The 26,280-nt window shown below is 45.4% G+C and overlaps 19 non-coding genes across 19 annotated transcripts; all 19 read left to right on the top strand.

Annotated features, from left to right (window-relative positions):
- The first annotated feature begins 244 nt into the window (after nt 1-244).
- LOC141205313 (U2 spliceosomal RNA) lies at nt 245-435 on the top strand. Its single transcript, XR_012276081.1, has one exon. It is a non-coding gene; the product is annotated as a U2 spliceosomal RNA (small nuclear RNA).
- A 1,126-nt stretch (nt 436-1,561) lies between these two features.
- Nucleotides 1,562-1,752, top strand: LOC141205314 (U2 spliceosomal RNA). Its single transcript, XR_012276082.1, has one exon. It is a non-coding gene; the product is annotated as a U2 spliceosomal RNA (small nuclear RNA).
- A 1,126-nt stretch (nt 1,753-2,878) lies between these two features.
- LOC141205315 (U2 spliceosomal RNA) lies at nt 2,879-3,069 on the top strand. The gene has a single exon (XR_012276083.1). It is a non-coding gene; the product is annotated as a U2 spliceosomal RNA (small nuclear RNA).
- Nucleotides 3,070-4,194: 1,125 nt separating this feature from the next.
- LOC141205317 (U2 spliceosomal RNA) lies at nt 4,195-4,385 on the top strand. Its single transcript, XR_012276085.1, has one exon. It is a non-coding gene; the product is annotated as a U2 spliceosomal RNA (small nuclear RNA).
- A 1,121-nt stretch (nt 4,386-5,506) lies between these two features.
- LOC141205133 (U2 spliceosomal RNA) lies at nt 5,507-5,697 on the top strand. The gene has a single exon (XR_012275907.1). It is a non-coding gene; the product is annotated as a U2 spliceosomal RNA (small nuclear RNA).
- Nucleotides 5,698-6,817: 1,120 nt separating this feature from the next.
- Nucleotides 6,818-7,008, top strand: LOC141205318 (U2 spliceosomal RNA). The gene has a single exon (XR_012276086.1). It is a non-coding gene; the product is annotated as a U2 spliceosomal RNA (small nuclear RNA).
- Nucleotides 7,009-8,129: 1,121 nt separating this feature from the next.
- On the top strand, nt 8,130-8,320 carry LOC141205398 (U2 spliceosomal RNA). Its single transcript, XR_012276165.1, has one exon. It is a non-coding gene; the product is annotated as a U2 spliceosomal RNA (small nuclear RNA).
- Nucleotides 8,321-9,445: 1,125 nt separating this feature from the next.
- Nucleotides 9,446-9,636, top strand: LOC141205319 (U2 spliceosomal RNA). The gene has a single exon (XR_012276087.1). It is a non-coding gene; the product is annotated as a U2 spliceosomal RNA (small nuclear RNA).
- Nucleotides 9,637-10,757: 1,121 nt separating this feature from the next.
- On the top strand, nt 10,758-10,948 carry LOC141205320 (U2 spliceosomal RNA). The gene has a single exon (XR_012276088.1). It is a non-coding gene; the product is annotated as a U2 spliceosomal RNA (small nuclear RNA).
- A 1,120-nt stretch (nt 10,949-12,068) lies between these two features.
- Nucleotides 12,069-12,259, top strand: LOC141205321 (U2 spliceosomal RNA). Its single transcript, XR_012276089.1, has one exon. It is a non-coding gene; the product is annotated as a U2 spliceosomal RNA (small nuclear RNA).
- A 1,122-nt stretch (nt 12,260-13,381) lies between these two features.
- On the top strand, nt 13,382-13,572 carry LOC141205322 (U2 spliceosomal RNA). Its single transcript, XR_012276090.1, has one exon. It is a non-coding gene; the product is annotated as a U2 spliceosomal RNA (small nuclear RNA).
- Nucleotides 13,573-14,696: 1,124 nt separating this feature from the next.
- LOC141205323 (U2 spliceosomal RNA) lies at nt 14,697-14,887 on the top strand. Its single transcript, XR_012276091.1, has one exon. It is a non-coding gene; the product is annotated as a U2 spliceosomal RNA (small nuclear RNA).
- Nucleotides 14,888-16,008: 1,121 nt separating this feature from the next.
- LOC141205324 (U2 spliceosomal RNA) lies at nt 16,009-16,199 on the top strand. The gene has a single exon (XR_012276092.1). It is a non-coding gene; the product is annotated as a U2 spliceosomal RNA (small nuclear RNA).
- Nucleotides 16,200-17,323: 1,124 nt separating this feature from the next.
- On the top strand, nt 17,324-17,514 carry LOC141205325 (U2 spliceosomal RNA). Its single transcript, XR_012276093.1, has one exon. It is a non-coding gene; the product is annotated as a U2 spliceosomal RNA (small nuclear RNA).
- A 1,113-nt stretch (nt 17,515-18,627) lies between these two features.
- LOC141205359 (U2 spliceosomal RNA) lies at nt 18,628-18,818 on the top strand. Its single transcript, XR_012276126.1, has one exon. It is a non-coding gene; the product is annotated as a U2 spliceosomal RNA (small nuclear RNA).
- Nucleotides 18,819-19,940: 1,122 nt separating this feature from the next.
- On the top strand, nt 19,941-20,131 carry LOC141205326 (U2 spliceosomal RNA). Its single transcript, XR_012276094.1, has one exon. It is a non-coding gene; the product is annotated as a U2 spliceosomal RNA (small nuclear RNA).
- Nucleotides 20,132-21,256: 1,125 nt separating this feature from the next.
- Nucleotides 21,257-21,447, top strand: LOC141205364 (U2 spliceosomal RNA). The gene has a single exon (XR_012276131.1). It is a non-coding gene; the product is annotated as a U2 spliceosomal RNA (small nuclear RNA).
- Nucleotides 21,448-22,569: 1,122 nt separating this feature from the next.
- LOC141205360 (U2 spliceosomal RNA) lies at nt 22,570-22,760 on the top strand. The gene has a single exon (XR_012276127.1). It is a non-coding gene; the product is annotated as a U2 spliceosomal RNA (small nuclear RNA).
- Nucleotides 22,761-23,882: 1,122 nt separating this feature from the next.
- LOC141205328 (U2 spliceosomal RNA) lies at nt 23,883-24,073 on the top strand. Its single transcript, XR_012276096.1, has one exon. It is a non-coding gene; the product is annotated as a U2 spliceosomal RNA (small nuclear RNA).
- Nucleotides 24,074-26,280: the final 2,207 nt, after the last annotated feature.

The following is a 26,280-nucleotide window of genomic DNA, read 5'->3' on the forward strand; positions in this document are numbered from 1 at the left end:
CTCCCTTCCAACGGTGTTGAGGCGGGTGGGAACAGCCGGGGGTTGAGGGTACTGTGCTAAAAGAGGTGGAGTTATGCAGATCTAAAACGCGTGGATTGCAGCAGCAGCAAGCCGAAAAGTGCAGGCATGTGAGGGATCTAGAGGTTGACAGCATGTCTTCTTAACGGGAGTCCAGGTGGCCATCTCCACAAATGGACTTTTCAGAATCCTTGGGTGGCACCGTAGTCGGAAACCAATTCTGGTTATCGCTTCTCGGCCTTTTGGCTAAGATCAAGTGTAGTATCTGTTCTTATCAGTTTAATATCTGATACGTCCCCTATCTGGGGACCATATATTAAATGGATTTTTAGAACAGGGAGATGGAAAAAGAGCTTGCTCTGTCCACTCCACGCATTGACCTGGTATTGCAGTATCTCCAGGACCGGTGCACCCCTTCTTTAATGCAGTTTCTAAAATCAGATAGAATTGAATTCAATGCTTTTTGTTCATTTTGCTTGTTTGTCGGATTTTGGGATGGACTCTTTGGCTTTGCTTTTCTTCTCCTCATTGGATTTTTCATGTTAAAAGTTGCAGAAGCCAGATGACAAGCTCATTTTGGTTCAACTTCAGCAACTGTGCATTGCATTGCCATGTAATGTAATGTAATGCAATGCTATCTATCTAGCTCTCCCTCTATACTTCCTTTTGGATAAACAGACATATTAGGCAAGCATTTTGGAGCTTTCACCTAAATAACTACAGGTGGTGAGATAAGCTGCACAATATAATTGACCTTTCAGTATATTGTTGCACACACACCATCTATTTAGCAAATGCCCTTGTTATCAACAGCAGCCTTTTAAACTCACCTGAGCTAACAGGTATGTGAGCTGGTTACTCTGCTGCGCTTAAAATTTCTTTTTTGGTTTGCTACAATGCCTTTTCTGAAACGTTGTCTCCCTCTGCTGGAACACTGACTTCTTTCATTTAATGCCTGCAGACTATAAAAGAGAAACCAACCCAAAAAGTTTGGTTGATTAGTCTGTGGCATTCTTTTAAACTGTTGCTTATGGCGGTCTCTGTGAGCTTCTCAGTGACATTCAGCCATCCAGGTATCCCGCCTGCAGTAGACGGAATGTGGCAATGGAACGCTGGCTGCGCGTGTCATAATAGGCTCTGAGCCTTTATATACCTGCGCACAGCAGCAGCCACCTTCAGTCTGCTGCTGGACAGCCAGCAGCAGCAGCAGCAGGAGAGGTAATTAATCAGCAACCCTCCTGCTAAGGGTAGACAGCTGCTCGTTCCACCCCCCCCCCCCCCCCGCCTTAATTGGTTCTCCTCCCTTCCAACGGTGTTGAGGCGGGTGGGAACAGCCGGGGGTTGAGGGTACTGTGCTAAAAGAGGTGGAGTTATGCAGATCTAAAACGCGTGGATTGCAGCAGCAGCAAGCCGAAAAGTGCAGGCATGTGAGGGATCTAGAGGTTGACAGCATGTCTTCTTAACGGGAGTCCAGGTGGCCATCTCCACAAATGGACTTTTCAGAATCCTTGGGTGGCACCGTAGTCGGAAACCAATTCTGGTTATCGCTTCTCGGCCTTTTGGCTAAGATCAAGTGTAGTATCTGTTCTTATCAGTTTAATATCTGATACGTCCCCTATCTGGGGACCATATATTAAATGGATTTTTAGAACAGGGAGATGGAAAAAGAGCTTGCTCTGTCCACTCCACGCATTGACCTGGTATTGCAGTATCTCCAGGACCGGTGCACCCCTTCTTTAATGCAGTTTCTAAAATCAGAAAGAATTGAATTCAATGCTTTTTGTTCATTTTGCTTGTTTGTCGGATTTTGGGATGGACTCTTTGGCTTTGCTTTTCTTCTCCTCATTGGATTTTTCATGTTAAAAGTTGCAGAAGCCAGATGACAAGCTCATTTTGGTTCAACTTCAGCAACTGTGCATTGCATTGCCATGTAATGTAATGTAATGCAATGCTATCTATCTAGCTCTCCCTCTATACTTCCTTTTGGATAAACAGACATATTAGGCAAGCATTTTGGAGCTTTCACCTAAATAACTACAGGTGGTGAGATAAGCTGCACAATATAATTGACCTTTCAGTATATTGTTGCACACACACCATCTATTTAGCAAATGCCCTTGTTATCAACAGCAGCCTTTTAAACTCACCTGAGCTAACAGGTATGTGAGCTGGTTACTCTGCTGCGCTTAAAATTTCTTTTTTGGTTTGCTACAATGCCTTTTCTGAAACGTTGTCTCCCTCTGCTGGAACACTGACTTCTTTCATTTAATGCCTGCAGACTATAAAAGAGAAACCAACCCAAAAAGTTTGGTTGATTAGTCTGTGGCATTCTTTTAAACTGTTGCTTATGGCGGTCTCTGTGAGCTTCTCAGTGACATTCAGCCATCCAGGTATCCCGCCTGCAGTAGACGGAATGTGGCAATGGAACGCTGGCTGCGCGTGTCATAATAGGCTCTGAGCCTTTATATACCTGCGCACAGCAGCAGCCACCTTCAGTCTGCTGCTGGACAGCCAGCAGCAGCAGCAGCAGGAGAGGTAATTAATCAGCAACCCTCCTGCTAAGGGTAGACAGCTGCTCGTTCCACCCCCCCCCCCCCCCCGCCTTTATTGGTTCTTCTCCCTTCCAACGGTGTTGAGGCGGGTGGGAACAGCCGGGGGTTGAGGGTACTGTGCTAAAAGAGGTGGAGTTATGCAGATCTAAAACGCGTGGATTGCAGCAGCAGCAAGCCAAAAAGTGCAGGCATGTGAGGGATCTAGAGGTTGACAGCATGTCTTCTTAACGGGAGTCCAGGTGGCCATCTCCACAAATGGACTTTTCAGAATCCTTGGGTGGCACCGTAGTCGGAAACCAATTCTGGTTATCGCTTCTCGGCCTTTTGGCTAAGATCAAGTGTAGTATCTGTTCTTATCAGTTTAATATCTGATACGTCCCCTATCTGGGGACCATATATTAAATGGATTTTTAGAACAGGGAGATGGAAAAAGAGCTTGCTCTGTCCACTCCACGCATTGACCTGGTATTGCAGTATCTCCAGGACCGGTGCACCCCTTCTTTAATGCAGTTTCTAAAATCAGAAAGAATTGAATTCAATGCTTTTTGTTCATTTTGCTTGTTTGTCGGATTTTGGGATGGACTCTTTGGCTTTGCTTTTCTTCTCCTCATTGGATTTTTCATGTTAAAAGTTGCAGAAGCCAGATGACAAGCTCATTTTGGTTCAACTTCAGCAACTGTGCATTGCATTGCCATGTAATGTAATGTAATGCAATGCTATCTATCTAGCTCTCCCTCTATACTTCCTTTTGGATAAACAGACATATTAGGCAAGCATTTTGGAGCTTTCACCTAAATAACTACAGGTGGTGAGATAAGCTGCACAATATAATTGACCTTTCAGTATATTGTTGCACACACACCATCTATTTAGCAAATGCCCTTGTTATCAACAGCAGCCTTTTAAACTCACCTGAGCTAACAGGTATGTGAGCTGGTTACTCTGCTGCGCTTAAAATTTCTTTTTTGGTTTGCTACAATGCCTTTTCTGAAACGTTGTCTCCCTCTGCTGGAACACTGACTTCTTTCATTTAATGCCTGCAGACTATAAAAGAGAAACCAACCCAAAAAGTTTGGTTGATTAGTCTGTGGCATTCTTTTAAACTGTTGCTTATGGCGGTCTCTGTGAGCTTCTCAGTGACATTCAGCCATCCAGGTATCCCGCCTGCAGTAGGCGGAATGTGGCAATGGAACGCTGGCTGCGCGTGTCATAATAGGCTCTGACCCTTTATATACCTGCGCACAGCAGCAGCCACCTTCAGTCTGCTGCTGGACAGCCAGCAGCAGCAGCAGCAGCAGGAGAGGTAATTAATCAGCAACCCTCCTGCTAAGGGTAGACAGCTGCTCGTTCCACCCCCCCCCCCCGCCTTAATTTGTTCTCCTCCCTTCCAACGGTGTTGAGGCGGGTGGGAACAGCCGGGGGTTGAGGGTACTGTGCTAAAAGAGGTGGAGTTATGCAGATCTAAAACGCGTGGATTGCAGCAGCAGCAAGCCGAAAAGTGCAGGCATGTGAGGGATCTAGAGGTTGACAGCATGTCTTCTTAACGGGAGTCCAGGTGGCCATCTCCACAAATGGACTTTTCAGAATCCTTGGGTGGCACCGTAGTCGGAAACCAATTCTGGTTATCGCTTCTCGGCCTTTTGGCTAAGATCAAGTGTAGTATCTGTTCTTATCAGTTTAATATCTGATACGTCCCCTATCTGGGGACCATATATTAAATGGATTTTTAGAACAGGGAGATGGAAAAAGAGCTTGCTCTGTCCACTCCACGCATTGACCTGGTATTGCAGTATCTCCAGGACCGGTGCACCCCTTCTTTAATGCAGTTTCTAAAATCAGAAAGAATTGAATTCAATGCTTTTTGTTCATTTTGCTTGTTTGTCGGATTTTGGGATGGACTCTTTGGCTTTGCTTTTCTTCTCCTCATTGGATTTTTCATGTTAAAAGTTGCAGAAGCCAGATGACAAGCTCATTTTGGTTCAACTTCAGCAACTGTGCATTGCATTGCCATGTAATGTAATGTAATGCAATGCTATCTATCTAGCTCTCCCTCTATACTTCCTTTTGGATAAACAGACATATTAGGCAAGCATTTTGGAGCTTTCACCTAAATAACTACAGGTGGTGAGATAAGCTGCACAATATAATTGACCTTTCAGTATATTGTTGCACACACACCATCTATTTAGCAAATGCCCTTGTTATCAACAGCAGCCTTTTAAACTCACCTGAGCTAACAGGTATGTGAGCTGGTTACTCTGCTGCGCTTAAAATTTCTTTTTTGGTTTGCTACAATGCCTTTTCTGAAACGTTGTCTCCCTCTGCTGGAACACTGACTTCTTTCATTTAATGCCTGCAGACTATAAAAGAGAAACCAACCCAAAAAGTTTGGTTGATTAGTCTGTGGCATTCTTTTAAACTGTTGCTTATGGCGGTCTCTGTGAGCTTCTCAGTGACATTCAGCCATCCAGGTATCCCGCCTGCAGTAGACGGAATGTGGCAATGGAACGCTGGCTGCGCGTGTCATAATAGGCTCTGAGCCTTTATATACCTGCGCACAGCAGCAGCCACCTTCAGTCTGCTGCTGGACAGCCAGCAGCAGCAGCAGCAGGAGAGGTAATTAATCAGCAACCCTCCTGCTAAGGGTAGACAGCTGCTCGTTCCACCCCCCCCCCCGCCTTAATTGGTTCTCCTCCCTTCCAACGGTGTTGAGGCGGGTGGGAACAGCCGGGGGTTGAGGGTACTGTGCTAAAAGAGGTGGAGTTATGCAGATCTAAAACGCGTGGATTGCAGCAGCAGCAAGCCGAAAAGTGCAGGCATGTGAGGGATCTAGAGGTTGACAGCATGTCTTCTTAACGGGAGTCCAGGTGGCCATCTCCACAAATGGACTTTTCAGAATCCTTGGGTGGCACCGTAGTCGTAAACCAATTCTGGTTATCGCTTCTCGGCCTTTTGGCTAAGATCAAGTGTAGTATCTGTTCTTATCAGTTTAATATCTGATACGTCCCCTATTTGGGGACCATATATTAAATGGATTTTTAGAACAGGGAGATGGAAAAAGAGCTTGCTCTGTCCACTCCACGCATTGACCTGGTATTGCAGTATCTCCAGGACCGGTGCACCCCTTCTTTAATGCAGTTTCTAAAATCAGAAAGAATTGAATTCAATGCTTTTTGTTCATTTTGCTTGTTTGTCGGATTTTGGGATGGACTCTTTGGCTTTGCTTTTCTTCTCCTCATTGGATTTTTCATGTTAAAAGTTGCAGAAGCCAGATGACAAGCTCATTTTGGTTCAACTTCAGCAACTGTGCATTGCATTGCCATGTAATGTAATGTAATGCAATGCTATCTATCTAGCTCTCCCTCTATACTTCCTTTTGGATAAACAGACATATTAGGCAAGCATTTTGGAGCTTTCACCTAAATAACTACAGGTGGTGAGATAAGCTGCACAATATAATTGACCTTTCAGTATATTGTTGCACACACACCATCTATTTAGCAAATGCCCTTGTTATCAACAGCAGCCTTTTAAACTCACCTGAGCTAACAGGTATGTGAGCTGGTTACTCTGCTGCGCTTAAAATTTCTTTTTTGGTTTGCTACAATGCCTTTTCTGAAACGTTGTCTCCCTCTGCTGGAACACTGACTTCTTTCATTTAATGCCTGCAGACTATAAAAGAGAAACCAACCCAAAAAGTTTGGTTGATTAGTCTGTGGCATTCTTTTAAACTGTTGCTTATGGCGGTCTCTGTGAGCTTCTCAGTGACATTCAGCCATCCAGGTATCCCGCCTGCAGTAGACGGAATGTGGCAATGGAACGCTGGCTGCGCGTGTCATAATAGGCTCTGAGCCTTTATATACCTGCGCACAGCAGCAGCCACCTTCAGTCTGCTGCTGGACAGCCAGCAGCAGCAGCAGCAGGAGAGGTAATTAATCAGCAACCCTCCTGCTAAGGGTAGACAGCTGCTCGTTCCACCCCCCCCCCGCCTTAATTGGTTCTCCTCCCTTCCAACGGTGTTGAGGCGGGTGGGAACAGCCGGGGGTTGAGGGTACTGTGCTAAAAGAGGTGGAGTTATGCAGATCTAAAACGCGTGGATTGCAGCAGCAGCAAGCCGAAAAGTGCAGGCATGTGAGGGATCTAGAGGTTGACAGCATGTCTTCTTAACGGGAGTCCAGGTGGCCATCTCCACAAATGGACTTTTCAGAATCCTTGGGTGGCACCGTAGTCGGAAACCAATTCTGGTTATCGCTTCTCGGCCTTTTGGCTAAGATCAAGTGTAGTATCTGTTCTTATCAGTTTAATATCTGATACGTCCCCTATCTGGGGACCATATATTAAATGGATTTTTAGAACAGGGAGATGGAAAAAGAGCTTGCTCTGTCCACTCCACGCATTGACCTGGTATTGCAGTATCTCCAGGACCGGTGCACCCCTTCTTTAATGCAGTTTCTAAAATCAGAAAGAATTGAATTCAATGCTTTTTGTTCATTTTGCTTGTTTGTCGGATTTTGGGATGGACTCTTTGGCTTTGCTTTTCTTCTCCTCATTGGATTTTTCATGTTAAAAGTTGCAGAAGCCAGATGACAAGCTCATTTTGGTTCAACTTCAGCAACTGTGCATTGCATTGCCATGTAATGTAATGTAATGCAATGCTATCTATCTAGCTCTCCCTCTATACTTCCTTTTGGATAAACAGACATATTAGGCAAGCATTTTGGAGCTTTCACCTAAATAACTACAGGTGGTGAGATAAGCTGCACAATATAATTGACCTTTCAGTATATTGTTGCACACACACCATCTATTTAGCAAATGCCCTTGTTATCAACAGCAGCCTTTTAAACTCACCTGAGCTAACAGATATGTGAGCTGGTTACTCTGCTGCGCTTAAAATTTCTTTTTTGGTTTGCTACAATGCCTTTTCTGAAACGTTGTCTCCCTCTGCTGGAACACTGACTTCTTTCATTTAATGCCTGCAGACTATAAAAGAGAAACCAACCCAAAAAGTTTGGTTGATTAGTCTGTGGCATTCTTTTAAACTGTTGCTTATGGCGGTCTCTGTGAGCTTCTCAGTGACATTCAGCCATCCAGGTATCCCGCCTGCAGTAGACGGAATGTGGCAATGGAACGCTGGCTGCCCGTGTCATAATAGGCTCTGAGCCTTTATATACCTGCGCACAGCAGCAGCCACCTTCAGTCTGCTGCTGGACAGCCAGCAGCAGCAGCAGCAGGAGAGGTAATTAATCAGCAACCCTCCTGCTAAGGGTAGACAGCTGCTCGTTCCACCCCCCCCCCCGCCTTAATTGGTTCTCCTCCCTTCCAACGGTGTTGAGGCGGGTGGGAACAGCCGGGGGTTGAGGGTACTGTGCTAAAAGAGGTGGAGTTATGCAGATCTAAAACGCGTGGATTGCAGCAGCAGCAAGCCGAAAAGTGCAGGCATGTGAGGGATCTAGAGGTTGACAGCATGTCTTCTTAACGGGAGTCCAGGTGGCCATCTCCACAAATGGACTTTTCAGAATCCTTGGGTGGCACCGTAGTCGGAAACCAATTCTGGTTATCGCTTCTCGGCCTTTTGGCTAAGATCAAGTGTACTATCTGTTCTTATCAGTTTAATATCTGATACGTCCCCTATCTGGGGACCATATATTAAATGGATTTTTAGAACAGGGAGATGGAAAAAGAGCTTGCTCTGTCCACTCCACGCATTGACCTGGTATTGCAGTATCTCCAGGACCGGTGCACCCCTTCTTTAATGCAGTTTCTAAAATCAGAAAGAATTGAATTCAATGCTTTTTGTTCATTTTGCTTGTTTGTCGGATTTTGGGATGGACTCTTTGGCTTTGCTTTTCTTCTCCTCATTGGATTTTTCATGTTAAAAGTTGCAGAAGCCAGATGACAAGCTCATTTTGGTTCAACTTCAGCAACTGTGCATTGCATTGCCATGTAATGTAATGTAATGCAATGCTATCTATCTAGCTCTCCCTCTATACTTCCTTTTGGATAAACAGACATATTAGGCAAGCATTTTGGAGCTTTCACCTAAATAACTACAGGTGGTGAGATAAGCTGCACAATATAATTGACCTTTCAGTATATTGTTGCACACACACCATCTATTTAGCAAATGCCCTTGTTATCAACAGCAGCCTTTTAAACTCACCTGAGCTAACAGGTATGTGAGCTGGTTACTCTGCTGCGCTTAAAATTTCTTTTTTGGTTTGCTACAATGCCTTTTCTGAAACGTTGTCTCCCTCTGCTGGAACACTGACTTCTTTCATTTAATGCCTGCAGACTATAAAAGAGAAACCAACCCAAAAAGTTTGGTTGATTAGTCTGTGGCATTCTTTTAAACTGTTGCTTATGGCGGTCTCTGTGAGCTTCTCAGTGACATTCAGCCATCCAGGTATCCCGCCTGCAGTAGACGGAATGTGGCAATGGAACGCTGGCTGCGCGTGTCATAATAGGCTCTGAGCCTTTATATACCTGCGCACAGCAGCAGCCACCTTCAGTCTGCTGCTGGACAGCCAGCAGCAGCAGCAGCAGGAGAGGTAATTAATCAGCAACCCTCCTGCTAAGGGTAGACAGCTGCTCGTTCCACCCCCCCCCCCCCCCGCCTTAATTGGTTCTACTCCCTTCCAACGGTGTTGAGGCGGGTGGGAACAGCCGGGGGTTGAGGGTACTGTGCTAAAAGAGGTGGAGTTATGCAGATCTAAAACGCGTGGATTGCAGCAGCAGCAAGCCGAAAAGTGCAGGCATGTGAGGGATCTAGAGGTTGACAGCATGTCTTCTTAACGGGAGTCCAGGTGGCCATCTCCACAAATGGACTTTTCAGAATCCTTGGGTGGCACCGTAGTCGGAAACCAATTCTGGTTATCGCTTCTCGGCCTTTTGGCTAAGATCAAGTGTAGTATCTGTTCTTATCAGTTTAATATCTGATACGTCCCCTATCTGGGGACCATATATTAAATGGATTTTTAGAACAGGGAGATGGAAAAAGAGCTTGCTCTGTCCACTCCACGCATTGACCTGGTATTGCAGTATCTCCAGGACCGGTGCACCCCTTCTTTAATGCAGTTTCTAAAATCAGAAAGAATTGAATTCAATGCTTTTTGTTCATTTTGCTTGTTTGTCGTATTTTGGGATGGACTCTTTGGCTTTGCTTTTCTTCTCCTCATTGGATTTTTCATGTTAAAAGTTGCAGAAGCCAGATGACAAGCTCATTTTGGTTCAACTTCAGCAACTGTGCATTGCATTGCCATGTAATGTAATGTAATGCAATGCTATCTATCTAGCTCTCCCTCTATACTTCCTTTTGGATAAACAGACATATTAGGCAAGCATTTTGGAGCTTTCACCTAAATAACTACAGGTGGTGAGATAAGCTGCACAATATAATTGACCTTTCAGTATATTGTTGCACACACACCATCTATTTAGCAAATGCCCTTGTTATCAACAGCAGCCTTTTAAACTCACCTGAGCTAACAGGTATGTGAGCTGGTTACTCTGCTGCGCTTAAAATTTCTTTTTTGGTTTGCTACAATGCCTTTTCTGAAACGTTGTCTCCCTCTGCTGGAACACTGACTTCTTTCATTTAATGCCTGCAGACAATAAAAGAGAAACCAACCCAAAAAGTTTGGTTGATTAGTCTGTGGCATTCTTTTAAACTGTTGCTTATGGCGGTCTCTGTGAGCTTCTCAGTGACATTCAGCCATCCAGGTATCCCGCCTGCAGTAGACGGAATGTGGCAATGGAACGCTGGCTGCGCGTGTCATAATAGGCTCTGAGCCTTTATATACCTGCGCACAGCAGCAGCCACCTTCAGTCTGCTGCTGGACAGCCAGCAGCAGCAGCAGCAGGAGAGGTAATTAATCAGCAACCCTCCTGCTAAGGGTAGACAGCTGCTCGTTCCACCCCCCCCCCCGCCTTAATTGGTTCTCCTCCCTTCCAACGGTGTTGAGGCGGGTGGGAACAGCCGGGGGTTGAGGGTACTGTGCTAAAAGAGGTGGAGTTATGCAGATCTAAAACGCGTGGATTGCAGCAGCAGCAAGCCGAAAAGTGCAGGCATGTGAGGGATCTAGAGGTTGACAGCATGTCTTCTTAACGGGAGTCCAGGTGGCCATCTCCACAAATGGACTTTTCAGAATCCTTGGGTGGCACCGTAGTCGGAAACCAATTCTGGTTATCGCTTCTCGGCCTTTTGGCTAAGATCAAGTGTAGTATCTGTTCTTATCAGTTTAATATCTGATACGTCCCCTATCTGGGGACCATATATTAAATGGATTTTTAGAACAGGGAGATGGAAAAAGAGCTTGCTCTGTCCACTCCACGCATTGACCTGGTATTGCAGTATCTCCAGGACCGGTGCACCCCTTCTTTAATGCAGTTTCTAAAATCAGAAAGAATTGAATTCAATGCTTTTTGTTCATTTTGCTTGTTTGTCGGATTTTGGGATGGACTCTTTGGCTTTGCTTTTCTTCTCCTCATTGGATTTTTCATGTTAAAAGTTGCAGAAGCCAGATGACAAGCTCATTTTGGTTCAACTTCAGCAACTGTGCATTGCATTGCCATGTAATGTAATGTAATGCAATGCTATCTATCTAGCTCTCCCTCTATACTTCCTTTTGGATAAACAGACATATTAGGCAAGCATTTTGGAGCTTTCACCTAAATAACTACAGGTGGTGAGATAAGCTGCACAATATAATTGACCTTTCAGTATATTGTTGCACACACACCATCTATTTAGCAAATGCCCTTGTTATCAACAGCAGCCTTTTAAACTCACCTGAGCTAACAGGTATGTGAGCTGGTTACTCTGCTGCGCTTAAAATTTCTTTTTTGGTTTGCTACAATGCCTTTTCTGAAACGTTGTCTCCCTCTGCTGGAACACTGACTTCTTTCATTTAATGCCTGCAGACTATAAAAGAGAAACCAACCCAAAAAGTTTGGTTGATTAGTCTGTGGCATTCTTTTAAACTGTTGCTTATGGCGGTCTCTGTGAGCTTCTCAGTGACATTCAGCCATCCAGGTTTCCCGCCTGCAGTAGACGGAATGTGGCAATGGAACGCTGGCTGCGCGTGTCATAATAGGCTCTGAGCCTTTATATACCTGCGCACAGCAGCAGCCACCTTCAGTCTGCTGCTGGACAGCCAGCAGCAGCAGCAGCAGGAGAGGTAATTAATCAGCAACCCTCCTGCTAAGGGTAGACAGCTGCTCGTTCCACCCCCCCCCCGCCTTAATTGGTTCTCCTCCCTTCCAACGGTGTTGAGGCGGGTGGGAACAGCCGGGGGTTGAGGGTACTGTGCTAAAAGAGGTGGAGTTATGCAGATCTAAAACGCGTGGATTGCAGCAGCAGCAAGCCGAAAAGTGCAGGCATGTGAGGGATCTAGAGGTTGACAGCATGTCTTCTTAACGGGAGTCCAGGTGGCCATCTCCACAAATGGACTTTTCAGAATCCTTGGGTGGCACCGTAGTCGGAAACCAATTCTGGTTATCGCTTCTCGGCCTTTTGGCTAAGATCAAGTGTAGTATCTGTTCTTATCAGTTTAATATCTGATACGTCCCCTATCTGGGGACCATATATTAAATGGATTTTTAGAACAGGGAGATGGAAAAAGAGCTTGCTCTGTCCACTCCACGCATTGACCTGGTATTGCAGTATCTCCAGGACCGGTGCACCCCTTCTTTAATGCAGTTTCTAAAATCAGAAAGAATTGAATTCAATGCTTTTTGTTCATTTTGCTTGTTTGTCGGATTTTGGGATGGACTCTTTGGCTTTGCTTTTCTTCTCCTCATTGGATTTTTCATGTTAAAAGTTGCAGAAGCCAGATGACAAGCTCATTTTGGTTCAACTTCAGCAACTGTGCATTGCATTGCCATGTAATGTAATGTAATGCAATGCTATCTATCTAGCTCTCCCTCTATACTTCCTTTTGGATAAACAGACATATTAGGCAAGCATTTTGGAGCTTTCACCTAAATAACTACAGGTGATGAGATAAGCTGCACAATATAATTGACCTTTCAGTATATTGTTGCACACACACCATCTATTTAGCAAATGCCCTTGTTATCAACAGCAGCCTTTTAAACTCACCTGAGCTAACAGGTATGTGAGCTGGTTACTCTGCTGCGCTTAAAATTTCTTTTTTGGTTTGCTACAATGCCTTTTCTGAAACGTTGTCTCCCTCTGCTGGAACACTGACTTCTTTCATTTAATGCCTGCAGACTATAAAAGAGAAACCAACCCAAAAAGTTTGGTTGATTAGTCTGTGGCATTCTTTTAAACTGTTGCTTATGGCGGTCTCTGTGAGCTTCTCAGTGACATTCAGCCATCCAGGTATCCCGCCTGCAGTAGACGGAATGTGGCAATGGAACGCTGGCTGCGCGTGTCATAATAGGCTCTGAGCCTTTATATACCTGCGCACAGCAGCAGCCACCTTCAGTCTGCTGCTGGACAGCCAGCAGCAGCAGCAGCAGGAGAGGTAATTAATCAGCAACCCTCCTGCTAAGGGTAGACAGCTGCTCGTTCCACCCCCCCCCCCCGCCTTAATTGGTTCTCCTCCCTTCCAACGGTGTTGAGGCGGGTGGGAACAGCCGGGGGTTGAGGGTACTGTGCTAAAAGAGGTGGAGTTATGCAGATCTAAAACGCGTGGATTGCAGCAGCAGCAAGCCGAAAAGTGCAGGCATGTGAGGGATCTAGAGGTTGACAGCATGTCTTCTTAACGGGAGTCCAGGTGGCCATCTCCACAAATGGACTTTTCAGAATCCTTGGGTGGCACCGTAGTCGGAAACCAATTCTGGTTATCGCTTCTCGGCCTTTTGGCTAAGATCAAGTGTAGTATCTGTTCTTATCAGTTTAATATCTGATACGTCCCCTATCTGGGGACCATATATTAAATGGATTTTTAGAACAGGGAGATGGAAAAAGAGCTTGCTCTGTCCACTCCACGCATTGACCTGGTATTGCAGTATCTCCAGGACCGGTGCACCCCTTCTTTAATGCAGTTTCTAAAATCAGAAAGAATTGAATTCAATGCTTTTTGTTCATTTTGCTTGTTTGTTGGATTTTGGGATGGACTCTTTGGCTTTGCTTTTCTTCTCCTCATTGGATTTTTCATGTTAAAAGTTGCAGAAGCCAGATGACAAGCTCATTTTGGTTCAACTTCAGCAACTGTGCATTGCATTGCCATGTAATGTAATGTAATGCAATGCTATCTATCTAGCTCTCCCTCTATACTTCCTTTTGGATAAACAGACATATTAGGCAAGCATTTTGGAGCTTTCACCTAAATAACTACAGGTGGTGAGATAAGCTGCACAATATAATTGACCTTTCAGTATATTGTTGCACACACACCATCTATTTAGCAAATGCCCTTGTTATCAACAGCAGCCTTTTAAACTCACCTGAGCTAACAGGTATGTGAGCTGGTTACTCTGCTGCGCTTAAAATTTCTTTTTTGGTTTGCTACAATGCCTTTTCTGAAACGTTGTCTCCCTCTGCTGGAACACTGACTTCTTTCATTTAATGCCTGCAGACTATAAAAGAGAAACCAACCCAAAAAGTTTGGTTGATTAGTCTGTGGCATTCTTTTAAACTGTTGCTTATGGCGGTCTCTGTGAGCTTCTCAGTGACATTCAGCCATCCAGGTATCCCGCCTGCAGTAGACGGAATGTGGCAATGGAACGCTGGCTGCACGTGTCATAATAGGCTCTGAGCCTTTATATACCTGCGCACAGCAGCAGCCACCTTCAGTCTGCTGCTGGACAGCCAGCAGCAGCAGCAGCAGGAGAGGTAATTAATCAGCAACCCTCCTGCTAAGGGTAGACAGCTGCTCGTTCCACCCCCCCCCCCCCCGCCTTAATTGGTTCTCCTCCCTTCCAACGGTGTTGAGGCGGGTGGGAACAGCCGGGGGTTGAGGGTACTGTGCTAAAAGAGGTGGAGTTATGCAGATCTAAAACGCGTGGATTGCAGCAGCAGCAAGCCGAAAAGTGCAGGCATGTGAGGGATCTAGAGGTTGACAGCATGTCTTCTTAACGGGAGTCCAGGTGGCCATCTCCACAAATGGACTTTTCAGAATCCTTGGGTGGCACCGTAGTCGGAAACCAATTCTGGTTATCGCTTCTCGGCCTTTTGGCTAAGATCAAGTGTAGTATCTGTTCTTATCAGTTTAATATCTGATACGTCCCCTATCTGGGGACCATATATTAAATGGATTTTTAGAACAGGGAGATGGAAAAAGAGCTTGCTCTGTCCACTCCACGCATTGACCTGGTATTGCAGTATCTCCAGGACCGGTGCACCCCTTCTTTAATGCAGTTTCTAAAATCAGAAAGAATTGAATTCAATGCTTTTTGTTCATTTTGCTTGTTTGTCGGATTTTGGGATGGACTCTTTGGCTTTGCTTTTCTTCTCCTCATTGGATTTTTCATGTTAAAAGTTGCAGAAGCCAGATGACAAGCTCATTTTGGTTCAACTTCAGCAACTGTGCATTGCATTGCCATGTAATGTAATGTAATGCAATGCTATCTATCTAGCTCTCCCTCTTTACTTCCTTTTGGATAAACAGACATATTAGGCAAGCATTTTGGAGCTTTCACCTAAATAACTACAGGTGGTGAGATAAGCTGCACAATATAATTGACCTTTCAGTATATTGTTGCACACACACCATCTATTTAGCAAATGCCCTTGTTATCAACAGCAGCCTTTTAAACTCACCTGAGCTAACAGGTATGTGAGCTGGTTACTCTGCTGCGCTTAAAATTTCTTTTTTGGTTTGCTACAATGCCTTTTCTGAAACGTTGTCTCCCTCTGCTGGAACACTGACTTCTTTCATTTAATGCCTGCAGACTATAAAAGAGAAACCAACCCAAAAAGTTTGGTTGATTAGTCTGTGGCATTCTTTTAAACTGTTGCTTATGGCGGTCTCTGTGAGCTTCTCAGTGACATTCAGCCATCCAGGTATCCCGCCTGCAGTAGACGGAATGTGGCAATGGAACGCTGGCTGCGCGTGTCATAATAGGCTCTGAGCCTTTATATACCTGCGCACAGCAGCAGCCACCTTCAGTCTGCTGCTGGACAGCCAGCAGCAGCAGCAGCAGGAGAGGTAATTAATCAGCAACCCTCCTGCTAAGGGTAGACAGCTGCTCGTTCCACCCCCCCCCCCGCCTTAATTGGTTCTCCTCCCTTCCAACGGTGTTGAGGCGGGTGGGAACAGCCGGGGGTTGAGGGTACTGTGCTAAAAGAGGTGGAGTTATGCAGATCTAAAACGCGTGGATTGCAGCAGCAGCAAGCCGAAAAGTGCAGGCATGTGAGGGATCTAGAGGTTGACAGCATGTCTTCTTAACGGGAGTCCAGGTGGCCATCTCCACAAATGGACTTTTCAGAATCCTTGGGTGGCACCGTAGTCGGAAACCAATTCTGGTTATCGCTTCTCGGCCTTTTGGCTAAGATCAAGTGTAGTATCTGTTCTTATCAGTTTAATATCTGATACGTCCCCTATCTGGGGACCATATATTAAATGGATTTTTAGAACAGGGAGATGGAAAAAGAGCTTGCTCTGTCCACTCCACGCATTGACCTGGTATTGCAGTATCTCCAGGACCGGTGCACCCCTTCTTTAATGCAGTTTCTAAAATCAGAAAGAATTGAATTCAATGCTTTTTGTTCATTTTGCTTGTTTGTCGGATTTTGGGATGGACTCTTTGGCTTTGCTTTTCTTCTCCTCATTGGATTTTTCATGTTAAAAGTTGCAGAAGCCAGATGACAAGCTCATTTTGGTTCAACTTCAGCAACTGTGCATTGCATTGCCATGTAATGTAATGTAATGCAATGCTATCTATCTAGCTCTCCCTCTATACTTCCTTTTGGATAAACAGACATATTAGGCAAGCATTTTGGAGCTTTCACCTAAATAACTACAGGTGGTGAGATAAGCTGCACAATATAATTGACCTTTCAGTATATTGTTGCACACACACCATCTATTTAGCAAATGCCCTTGTTATCAACAGCAGCCTTTTAAACTCACCTGAGCTAACAGGTATGTGAGCTGGTTACTCTGCTGCGCTTAAAATTTCTTTTTTGGTTTGCTACAATGCCTTTTCTGAAACGTTGTCTCCCTCTGCTGGAACACTGACTTCTTTCATTTAATGCCTGCAGACTATAAAAGAGAAACCAACCCAAAAAGTTTGGTTGATTAGTCTGTGGCATTCTTTTAAACTGTTGCTTATGGCGGTCTCTGTGAGCTTCTCAGTGACATTCAGCCATCCAGGTATCCCGCCTGCAGTAGACGGAATGTGGCAATGGAACGCTGGCTGCGCGTGTCATAATAGGCTCTGAGCCTTTATATACCTGCGCACAGCAGCAGCCACCTTCAGTCTGCTGCTGGACAGCCAGCAGCAGCAGCAGCAGGAGAGGTAATTAATCAGCAACCCTCCTGCTAAGGGTAGACAGCTGCTCGTTCCACCCCCCCCCCCCCCGCCTTAATTGGTTCTCCTCCCTTCCAACGGTGTTGAGGCGGGTGGGAACAGCCGGGGGTTGAGGGTACTGTGCTAAAAGAGGTGGAGTTATGCAGATCTAAAACGCGTGGATTGCAGCAGCAGCAAGCCGAAAAGTGCAGGCATGTGAGGGATCTAGAGGTTGACAGCATGTCTTCTTAACGGGAGTCCAGGTGGCCATCTCCACAAATGGACTTTTCAGAATCCTTGGGTGGCACCGTAGTCGGAAACCAATTCTGGTTATCGCTTCTCGGCCTTTTGGCTAAGATCAAGTGTAGTATCTGTTCTTATCAGTTTAATATCTGATACGTCCCCTATCTGGGGACCATATATTAAATGGATTTTTAGAACAGGGAGATGGAAAAAGAGCTTGCTCTGTCCACTCCACGCATTGACCTGGTATTGCAGTATCTCCAGGACCGGTGCACCCCTTCTTTAATGCAGTTTCTAAAATCAGAAAGAATTGAATTCAATGCTTTTTGTTCATTTTGCTTGTTTGTCGGATTTTGGGATGGACTCTTTGGCTTTGCTTTTCTTCTCCTCATTGGATTTTTCATGTTAAAAGTTGCAGAAGCCAGATGACAAGCTCATTTTGGTTCAACTTCAGCAACTGTGCATTGCATTGCCATGTAATGTAATGTAATGCAATGCTATCTATCTAGCTCTCCCTCTATACTTCCTTTTGGATAAACAGACATATTAGGCAAGCATTTTGGAGCTTTCACCTAAATAACTACAGGTGGTGAGATAAGCTGCACAATATAATTGACCTTTCAGTATATTGTTGCACACACACCATCTATTTAGCAAATGCCCTTGTTATCAACAGCAGCCTTTTAAACTCACCTGAGCTAACAGGTATGTGAGCTGGTTACTCTGCTGCGCTTAAAATTTCTTTTTTGGTTTGCTACAATGCCTTTTCTGAAACGTTGTCTCCCTCTGCTGGAACACTGACTTCTTTCATTTAATGCCTGCAGACTATAAAAGAGAAACCAACCCAAAAAGTTTGGTTGATTAGTCTGTGGCATTCTTTTAAACTGTTGCTTATGGCGGTCTCTGTGAGCTTCTCAGTGACATTCAGCCATCCAGGTATCCCGCCTGCAGTAGACGGAATGTGGCAATGGAACGCTGGCTGCGCGTGTCATAATGGGCTCTGAGCCTTTATATACCTGCGCACAGCAGCAGCCACCTTCAGTCTGCTGCTGGACAGCCAGCAGCAGCAGGAGAGGTAATTAATCAGCAACCCTCCTGCTAAGGGTAGACAGCTGCTCGTTCCACCCCCCCCCGCCTTAATTGGTTATCCTCCCTTCCAACGGTGTTGAGGCGGGTGGGAACAGCCGGGGGTTGAGGGTACTGTGCTAAAAGAGGTGGAGTTATGCAGATCTAAAACGCGTGGATTGCAGCAGCAGCAAGCCGAAAAGTGCAGGCATGTGAGGGATCTAGAGGTTGACAGCATGTCTTCTTAACGGGAGTCCAGGTGGCCATCTCCACAAATGGACTTTTCAGAATCCTTGGGTGGCACCGTAGTCGGAAACCAATTCTGGTTATCGCTTCTCGGCCTTTTGGCTAAGATCAAGTGTAGTATCTGTTCTTATCAGTTTAATATCTGATACGTCCCCTATCTGGGGACCATATATTAAATGGATTTTTACAACAGGGAGATGGAAAAAGAGCTTGCTCTGTCCACTCCACGCATTGACCTGGTATTGCAGTATCTCCAGGACCGGTGCACCCCTTCTTTAATGCAGTTTCTAAAATCAGAAAGAATTGAATTCAATGCTTTTTGTTCATTTTGCTTGCTTGTCGGATTTTGGGATGGACTCTTTGGCTTTGCTTTTCTTCTCCTCATTGGATTTTTCATGTTAAAAGTTGCAGAAGCCAGATGACAAGCTCATTTTGGTTCAACTTCAGCAACTGTGCATTGCATTGCCATGTAATGTAATGTAATGCAATGCTATCTATCTAGCTCTCCCTCTTTACTTCCTTTTGGATAAACAGACATATTAGGCAAGCATTTTGGAGCTTTCACCTAAATAACTACAGGTGGTGAGATAAGCTGCACAATATAATTGACCTTTCAGTATATTGTTGCACACACACCATCTATTTAGCAAATGCCCTTGTTATCAACAGCAGCCTTTTAAACTCACCTGAGCTAACAGGTATGTGAGCTGGTTACTCTGCTGCGCTTAAAATTTCTTTTTTGGTTTGCTACAATGCCTTTTCTGAAACGTTGTCTCCCTCTGCTGGAACACTGACTTCTTTCATTTAATGCCTGCAGACTATAAAAGAGAAACCAACCCAAAAAGTTTGGTTGATTAGTCTGTGGCATTCTTTTAAACTGTTGCTTATGGCGGTCTCTGTGAGCTTCTCAGTGACATTCAGCCATCCAGGTATCCCGCCTGCAGTAGACGGAATGTGGCAATGGAACGCTGGCTGCGCGTGTCATAATAGGCTCTGAGCCTTTATATACCTGCGCACAGCAGCAGCCACCTTCAGTCTGCTGCTGGACAGCCAGCAGCAGCAGCAGCAGGAGAGGTAATTAATCAGCAACCCTCCTGCTAAGGGTAGACAGCTGCTCGTTCCACCCCCCCCCCCCGCCTTAATTGGTTCTCCTCCCTTCCAACGGTGTTGAGGCGGGTGGGAACAGCCGGGGGTTGAGGGTACTGTGCTAAAAGAGGTGGAGTTATGCAGATCTAAAACGCGTGGATTGCAGCAGCAGCAAGCCGAAAAGTGCAGGCATGTGAGGGATCTAGAGGTTGACAGCATGTCTTCTTAACGGGAGTCCAGGTGGCCATCTCCACAAATGGACTTTTCAGAATCCTTGGGTGGCACCGTAGTCGGAAACCAATTCTGGTTATCGCTTCTCGGCCTTTTGGCTAAGATCAAGTGTAGTATCTGTTCTTATCAGTTTAATATCTGATACGTCCCCTATCTGGGGACCATATATTAAATGGATTTTTAGAACAGGGAGATGGAAAAAGAGCTTGCTCTGTCCACTCCACGCATTGACCTGGTATTGCAGTATCTCCAGGACCGGTGCACCCCTTCTTTAATGCAGTTTCTAAAATCAGAAAGAATTGAATTCAATGCTTTTTGTTCATTTTGCTTGTTTGTCGGATTTTGGGATGGACTCTTTGGCTTTGCTTTTCTTCTCCTCATTGGATTTTTCATGTTAAAAGTTGCAGAAGCCAGATGACAAGCTCATTTTGGTTCAACTTCAGCAACTGTGCATTGCATTGCCATGTAATGTAATGTAATGCAATGCTATCTATCTAGCTCTCCCTCTATACTTCCTTTTGGATAAACAGACATATTAGGCAAGCATTTTGGAGCTTTCACCTAAATAACTACAGGTGGTGAGATAAGCTGCACAATATAATTGACCTTTCAGTATATTGTTGCACACACACCATCTATTTAGCAAATGCCCTTGTTATCAACAGCAGCCTTTTAAACTCACCTGAGCTAACAGGTATGTGAGCTGGTTACTCTGCTGCGCTTAAAATTTCTTTTTTGGTTTGCTACAATGCCTTTTCTGAAACGTTGTCTCCCTCTGCTGGAACACTGACTTCTTTCATTTAATGCCTGCAGACTATAAAAGAGAAACCAACCCAAAAAGTTTGGTTGATTAGTCTGTGGCATTCTTTTAAACTGTTGCTTATGGCGGTCTCTGTGAGCTTCTCAGTGACATTCAGCCATCCAGGTATCCCGCCTGCAGTAGACGGAATGTGGCAATGGAACGCTGGCTGCGCGTGTCATAATAGGCTCTGAGCCTTTATATACCTGCGCACAGCAGCAGCCACCTTCAGTCTGCTGCTGGACAGCCAGCAGCAGCAGCAGCAGGAGAGGTAATTAATCAGCAACCCTCCTGCTAAGGGTAGACAGCTGCTCGTTCCACCCCCCCCCCCCCCCGCCTTAATTGGTTCTCCTCCCTTCCAACGGTGTTGAGGCGGGTGGGAACAGCCAGGGGTTGAGGGTACTGTGCTAAAAGAGGTGGAGTTATGCAGATCTAAAACGCGTGGATTGCAGCAGCAGCAAGCCGAAAAGTGCAGGCATGTGAGGGATCTAGAGGTTGACAGCATGTCTTCTTAACGGGAGTCCAGGTGGCCATCTCCACAAATGGACTTTTCAGAATCCTTGGGTGGCACCGTAGTCGGAAACCAATTCTGGTTATCGCTTCTCGGCCTTTTGGCTAAGATCAAGTGTAGTATCTGTTCTTATCAGTTTAATATCTGATACGTCCTCTATCTGGGGACCATATATTAAATGGATTTTTAGAACAGGGAGATGGAAAAAGAGCTTGCTCTGTCCACTCCACGCATTGACCTGGTATTGCAGTATCTCCAGGACCGGTGCACCCCTTCTTTAATGCAGTTTCTAAAATCAGAAAGAATTGAATTCAATGCTTTTTGTTCATTTTGCTTGTTTGTCGGATTTTGGGATGGACTCTTTGGCTTTGCTTTTCTTCTCCTCATTGGATTTTTCATGTTAAAAGTTGCAGAAGCCAGATGACAAGCTCATTTTGGTTCAACTTCAGCAACTGTGCATTGCATTGCCATGTAATGTAATGTAATGCAATGCTATCTATCTAGCTCTCCCTCTATATTTCCTTTTGGATAAACAGACATATTAGGCAAGCATTTTGGAGCTTTCACCTAAATAACTACAGGTGGTGAGATAAGCTGCACAATATAATTGACCTTTCAGTATATTGTTGCACACACACCATCTATTTAGCAAATGCCCTTGTTATCAACAGCAGCCTTTTAAACTCACCTGAGCTAACAGGTATGTGAGCTGGTTACTCTGCTGCGCTTAAAATTTCTTTTTTGGTTTGCTACAATGCCTTTTCTGAAACGTTGTCTCCCTCTGCTGGAACACTGACTTCTTTCATTTAATGCCTGCAGACTATAAAAGAGAAACCAACCCAAAAAGTTTGGTTGATTAGTCTGTGGCATTCTTTTAAACTGTTGCTTATGGCGGTCTCTGTGAGCTTCTCAGTGACATTCAGCCATCCAGGTATCCCGCCTGCAGTAGACGGAATGTGGCAATGGAACGCTGGCTGCGCGTGTCATAATGGGCTCTGAGCCTTTATATACCTGCGCACAGCAGCAGCCACCTTCAGTCTGCTGCTGGACAGCCAGCAGCAGCAGCAGCAGGAGAGGTAATTAATCAGCAACCCTCCTGCTAAGGGTAGACAGCTGCTCGTTCCACCCCCCCCCCCCGCCTTAATTGGTTATCCTCCCTTCCAACGGTGTTGAGGCGGGTGGGAACAGCCGGGGGTTGAGGGTACTGTGCTAAAAGAGGTGGAGTTATGCAGATCTAAAACGCGTGGATTGCAGCAGCAGCAAGCCGAAAAGTGCAGGCATGTGAGGGATCTAGAGGTTGACAGCATGTCTTCTTAACGGGAGTCCAGGTGGCCATCTCCACAAATGGACTTTTCAGAATCCTTGGGTGGCACCGTAGTCGGAAACCAATTCTGGTTATCGCTTCTCGGCCTTTTGGCTAAGATCAAGTGTAGTATCTGTTCTTATCAGTTTAATATCTGATACGTCCCCTATCTGGGGACCATATATTAAATGGATTTTTACAACAGGGAGATGGAAAAAGAGCTTGCTCTGTCCACTCCACGCATTGACCTGGTATTGCAGTATCTCCAGGACCGGTGCACCCCTTCTTTAATGCAGTTTCTAAAATCAGAAAGAATTGAATTCAATGCTTTTTGTTCATTTTGCTTGTTTGTCGGATTTTGGGATGGACTCTTTGGCTTTGCTTTTCTTCTCCTCATTGGATTTTTCATGTTAAAAGTTGCAGAAGCCAGATGACAAGCTCATTTTGGTTCAACTTCAGCAACTGTGCATTGCATTGCCATGTAATGTAATGTAATGCAATGCTATCTATCTAGCTCTCCCTCTATACTTCCTTTTGGATAAACAGACATATTAGGCAAGCATTTTGGAGCTTTCACCTAAATAACTACAGGTGGTGAGATAAGCTGCACAATATAATTGACCTTTCAGTATATTGTTGCACACACACCATCTATTTAGCAAATGCCCTTGTTATCAACAGCAGCCTTTTAAACTCACCTGAGCTAACAGGTATGTGAGCTGGTTACTCTGCTGCGCTTAAAATTTCTTTTTTGGTTTGCTACAATGCCTTTTCTGAAACGTTGTCTCCCTCTGCTGGAACACTGACTTCTTTCATTTAATGCCTGCAGACTATAAAAGAGAAACCAACCCAAAAAGTTTGGTTGATTAGTCTGTGGCATTCTTTTAAACTGTTGCTTATGGCGGTCTCTGTGAGCTTCTCAGTGACATTCAGCCATCCAGGTATCCCGCCTGCAGTAGACGGAATGTGGCAATGGAACGCTGGCTGCGCGTGTCATAATAGGCTCTGAGCCTTTATATACCTGCGCACAGCAGCAGCCACCTTCAGTCTGCTGCTGGACAGCCAGCAGCAGCAGCAGCAGGAGAGGTAATTAATCAGCAACCCTCCTGCTAAGGGTAGACAGCTGCTCGTTCCACCCCCCCCCCCCGCCTTAATTGGTTCTCCTCCCTTCCAACGGTGTTGAGGCGGGTGGGAACAGCCGGGGGTTGAGGGTACTGTGCTAAAAGAGGTGGAGTTATGCAGATCTAAAACGCGTGGATTGCAGCAGCAGCAAGCCGAAAAGTGCAGGCATGTGAGGGATCTAGAGGTTGACAGCATGTCTTCTTAACGGGAGTCCAGGTGGCCATCTCCACAAATGGACTTTTCAGAATCCTTGGGTGGCACCGTAGTCAGAAACCAATTCTGGTTATCGCTTCTCGGCCTTTTGGCTAAGATCAAGTGTAGTATCTGTTCTTATCAGTTTAATATCTGATACGTCCCCTATCTGGGGACCATATATTAAATGGATTTTTAGAACAGGGAGATGGAAAAAGAGCTTGCTCTGTCCACTCCACGCATTGACCTGGTATTGCAGTATCTCCAGGACCGGTGCACCCCTTCTTTAATGCAGTTTCTAAAATCAGAAAGAATTGAATTCAATGCTTTTTGTTCATTTTGCTTGTTTGTCGGATTTTGGGATGGACTCTTTGGCTTTGCTTTTCTTCTCCTCATTGGATTTTTCATGTTAAAAGTTGCAGAAGCCAGATGACAAGCTCATTTTGGTTCAACTTCAGCAACTGTGCATTGCATTGCCATGTAATGTAATGTAATGCAATGCTATCTATCTAGCTCTCCCTCTATACTTCCTTTTGGATAAACAGACATATTAGGCAAGCATTTTGGAGCTTTCACCTAAATAACTACAGGTGGTGAGATAAGCTGCACAATATAATTGACCTTTCAGTATATTGTTGCACACACACCATCTATTTAGCAAATGCCCTTGTTATCAACAGCAGCCTTTTAAACTCACCTGAGCTAACAGGTATGTGAGCTGGTTACTCTGCTGCGCTTAAAATTTCTTTTTTGGTTTGCTACAATGCCTTTTCTGAAACGTTGTCTCCCTCTGCTGGAACACTGACTTCTTTCATTTAATGCCTGCAGACTATAAAAGAGAAACCAACCCAAAAAGTTTGGTTGATTAGTCTGTGGCATTCTTTTAAACTGTTGCTTATGGCGGTCTCTGTGAGCTTCTCAGTGACATTCAGCCATCCAGGTATCCCGCCTGCAGTAGACGGAATGTGGCAATGGAACGCTGGCTGCGCGTGTCATAATAGGCTCTGAGCCTTTATATACCTGCGCACAGCAGCAGCCACCTTCAGTCTGCTGCTGGACAGCCAGCAGCAGCAGCAGCAGGAGAGGTAATTAATCAGCAACCCTCCTGCTAAGGGTAGACAGCTGCTCGTTCCACCCCCCCCCCCCCCCGCCTTAATTGGTTCTCCTCCCTTCCAACGGTGTTGAGGCGGGTGGGAACAGCCGGGGGTTGAGGGTACTGTGCTAAAAGAGGTGGAGTTATGCAGATCTAAAACGCGTGGATTGCAGCAGCAGCAAGCCGAAAAGTGCAGGCATGTGAGGGATCTAGAGGTTGACAGCATGTCTTCTTAACGGGAGTCCAGGTGGCCATCTCCACAAATGGACTTTTCAGAATCCTTGGGTGGCACCGTAGTCGGAAACCAATTCTGGTTATCGCTTCTCGGCCTTTTGGCTCAGATCAAGTGTCTGGACATCAGGTTCCTTGAGTGCTAGCCCTCGGCCTTCCAGCATCGCCACTCCGGTGGCTTAAGCTGGATGCTGCTATAGGGGGAGAGTGAGGAGGAAACGGGAAGGCGATTTCCGTGGCTGACTATGGGAGTCAAGCTGAAATTTGCTGGGACCGGGGACCCCCGGGTCAAGAATGGATTTCGCATTGAGATTTCCGAGGAGAAGAAGGGACATTTTTCCATGTCCTACCTGGTGAATGCCATCTTCTATGAAGCATTGAAGATTAAGAAGTCGGACATTCTTTGCCTGCAGGAATTTAGAAGTCATGGAAGGTATGTGCTTGTTCTTTCTACTATGGCTGCTTGCCAAAATCTTTATAGAACCTTGAAAGGCCATACTGAGAACTCCCTCCTAGATGGACTCACTTTTACTGTCCTCTATTCAAATGGGGATGTTCCTGTTGTTGTGTTTATGCACAATCCCTTTATCCCCCAGGAGGACATTACTGTATTCTTGAGGAGGCATTGTACTTATGTGCATTTTTCCCACAAGATCTCGAATGAAGAAGGCTTGTGGACTGGCAAATACAAGTACTTTGTTCGTTTTGCTACAGACCCCGAGGGGCCAGGGGGCATACATTATCCTCCTATGAGTTTCTCTATTGGGAGAGACACTGGTTTCTTGTACTTTCCTGATGCTCCTTTTTTCTGCAGAAGATGTAACAAGTATGGTCATGTCCAGGAGTCCTGCAGGTATCCGCCAACCTGCAGGAGGTGTAACACGTCTGGTCATATGGCGAAAGACTGCAAGAACCAGGTAAAGTGTGATGCTTGTGGTGAGGAGGGGCATGTTCTTAGGCAGTGTCAAGCTAGAACCACTCCTAAGTCTTTTGCTCAAGTGGTCGCGGAGGGGCCTGCTGTTCCTTCGACTTCTACTAGGGTTCCACAAGGTCCCCTTCCGGATGTCGGGGAGGCAACTGCTCCCCAAGAGGAAGAGGATGGCACTCAGATGGACGACATATTTGAAGATGCCCAGCTTCAGACTCCTGCATCAGGAGGCTTTGACA

This window comes from Phyllobates terribilis, unplaced genomic scaffold (genome assembly GCF_046119375.1).
Source record: "Phyllobates terribilis strain yellow unplaced genomic scaffold, ASM4611937v1 Scaffold_138__1_contigs__length_4804227, whole genome shotgun sequence".
Classification (NCBI taxonomy): domain Eukaryota; kingdom Metazoa; phylum Chordata; class Amphibia; order Anura; family Dendrobatidae; genus Phyllobates; species Phyllobates terribilis.